This window comes from Pteropus vampyrus, unplaced genomic scaffold (assembly GCF_000151845.1).
Source record: "Pteropus vampyrus isolate Shadow unplaced genomic scaffold, Pvam_2.0 Scaffold128, whole genome shotgun sequence".
In the NCBI taxonomy this organism is placed as follows: domain Eukaryota; kingdom Metazoa; phylum Chordata; class Mammalia; order Chiroptera; family Pteropodidae; genus Pteropus; species Pteropus vampyrus.
This window is the reverse complement of record NW_011888909.1, coordinates 3,915,846-3,918,441: the sequence shown is the minus strand read 5'-3', so window position 1 is coordinate 3,918,441 and position 2,596 is coordinate 3,915,846. Positions and strand designations below refer to the sequence as shown.

The 2,596-nt window shown below is 33.8% G+C and overlaps 1 protein-coding gene and 1 long non-coding RNA gene across 7 annotated transcripts in view; one reads left to right on the top strand and one right to left on the bottom strand.

Moving 5' to 3' along the window:
• Positions 1-2,596, top strand: part of CALN1 (calneuron 1) — a 537,511-nt gene that overhangs the window by 231,125 nt on the left and 303,790 nt on the right. The window lies entirely within an intron of this gene.
• LOC111744146 overlaps positions 1-2,596 on the bottom strand; it is a 12,220-nt gene that overhangs the window by 7,277 nt on the left and 2,347 nt on the right. The window contains exon 2 of the long non-coding RNA XR_002782021.1: positions 1,370-1,372. This is a non-coding gene — a long non-coding RNA (uncharacterized LOC111744146). The remainder of the gene's footprint in view (positions 1-1,369; positions 1,373-2,596) is intronic.

The following is a 2,596-nucleotide window of genomic DNA, read 5'->3' as shown; positions in this document are numbered from 1 at the left end:
AACTTTGTGTCCTATGACCTTGTTAAATTTACTTGGTAGTTTTAGACATCATTTTATAGGAAACTCGAAATTATCTGTATAAACAGTCATTACTTACAAAAAAAGGACAGTTTTATTTCTTTTCAGATCTTTTAAATTGAATTAAATTAAATTAAATTTTTGTTTGTTTTATTGCAATGGCTAATACCTACAGTCCAACGGTTAATAGAAGTGGTAAGAATAGGCATATTTGCTTTTTCCCAAATTTTAGGAGGGAAAGACTTAAGTCTTTCACTATCAAGTGCAATATTAACTGTAAGTTTTATATTGAGAAAATTACCCACTATACCTAGTTTGCTTTAGGTTTTAACATAATTTTTTTTTTAAATTTTGTCAAGTGCTTCTTCTGCATCTATTGAAATTATATATAGGTTTTCTACACTATTCTGTTGAGATGGTAAATTACCTTTTTTTAAAAGTCAAACCAGCCTTGAAAGGCTAAAAGCATTTCCCTAAGATCAGGAACAAGACAAGGATGTCCACTTTCACCACTCCTCTTCAACATTGTATTGGAAGTCCTAGCCACAGCAATAAGACAAAAAAGAAATAAAATGTATCCAAAGTAGAAAAGAAGAAGTACAACTCTCCTTATTTGCAGATGACATGATACTATATATAGAGAACTCTAAAGAGTCCACCAAAAAACTGTTAGAACTGATCAATGAATTCAGTAAAGTAGCAAGATACAAAATAAATATTCAGAAGTCAGTGGCATTTTTATACACCAATGATGAACTTTAAGAAAGAGAAATTACAAAAACAATCCCACTTACAGTTGTGTCAAAAACTATAAAATACCCAGGAATCAAATTAACCAAGAAGGTGGAAGACCTGTTTTCAGAAAACTATGTCATTGAAAAAAAAATTGAAGAAGATACAAATAAATGGAAGCATATACTGTGCTCATGGGTAGAAAGAATCAACATTGTTAAAATGGCCATACTACCCAAAGCAATCTATAGATTCAATGCAATTCCTATCAAAATACCAATGGCATTTTTCAGAGAGCTAGAACAAATAACCCTAAAATTTATATGGAGCCATAAAAGACCCGAAATAGCTGCGACAATCTTGAGAAATAAGAGCAAAGTTGGAGGTATCACACTACCTGATATCAAACTATACTACAAGACTACAGTAGTCAAAACAGCATGGTACTACCATAAAAACAGATACATTGATCAATGAAACAGAATAGAGAGCTCAGAAATAAATTCATGCCTATATGCTCACTTAATATATGATGAAGTAGGTAAGAATATACAATCTGGTAAAGACAGTCTCTTCAATAAATGGTGTTGGGAAAATTGGACAGATACACGCACCCCACCCCCTCCAAAACAACTGGACCATCTTCTAACACCATATACAAAAATAGACTCAAAATGGATAAAGGCTTAAATGTAAAACCCGAAACCAAAAAATTTTAGAAGAAAACATAGGTAGTAAACTCTCTGATATTACTAACAGGAATTTCTTTTCAGATATATCTCCTCAGGCAAGGGAAACAAAAGAAAAATTAAACAAATGGGACTACATCAAACTAAAAAGTTTTTGTACAGCAAAGGAAACAACAAAACAAAAAGACAACCGACTGATTGGGAGAAGATATTCGCTAATGATACATCTGATAAGAGGTTAATATCCAAAATATATAAAGAACTTATACAACTCAACAACAACAAAAACAAACAAACCAATTAAAAAATGGGCAGAAGACTTCTCCAAAACAGATACTTTTCCAAAGAAGAAATACAGATGGCTAACAGACATATGAAAAGATGCTCAAGGTCACTAATCATCAGAGAAATGCAAATTAAAACCACAATGAGATATGACCTCACACCTGTCAGAATGACTATCATCAGTAAATCAAAAAACAGCAAGTGTTGGTGAGGATGCAGAGAAAAGGGAACCCTCATACATTGTTGGTGGGATCACAAATTGGTACAGCCACTATGGAGAACAGTATGGAGGTTTCTTAAAAATTTTAAAATGGATATACCTTTTGACCTAGCACTTGCACTTCTGGGTATTTATCCAAAGAAAACCAAAACAATAATTCATAAAGATCTATGCACTCCAATTTTCATGACAGCACAATTTACAATAGCTAAGATATGGAAGCAACCTAAATGCCCTCACCAGATGATTGGATAAAGAAATTATGGTTCATATATACAGTGGAATATTACTCAGCCATTAGAAGAAATGAAATTCCATCATTTGCAATGGCATGGATGAACCTAGAAGTTATTATGCTGAATGAAATAAGTCAGACAGAGAAAGATAAATGCCATATGATTTCACTTATATGTGGAATCTAAGGAGCAAAAAGAACAAACTAATCAAAAACAGACTCACAAATATAGTGGACAATTTGGTGACGGACAGGGGAGGAGTGTTGGGGGCTGGGAGAATGGGGTGAAGGGTTAAAGAAGTACAAATTAGTAGTTGATAGTTGGTCGTGGGGATGGGGAGCATGGAAGAGAGAATGCAGTTAGCATTAATATGATGGCTAGGTGGAGGGCCAGGGGAGGGAGGGAGCAATTGGGGG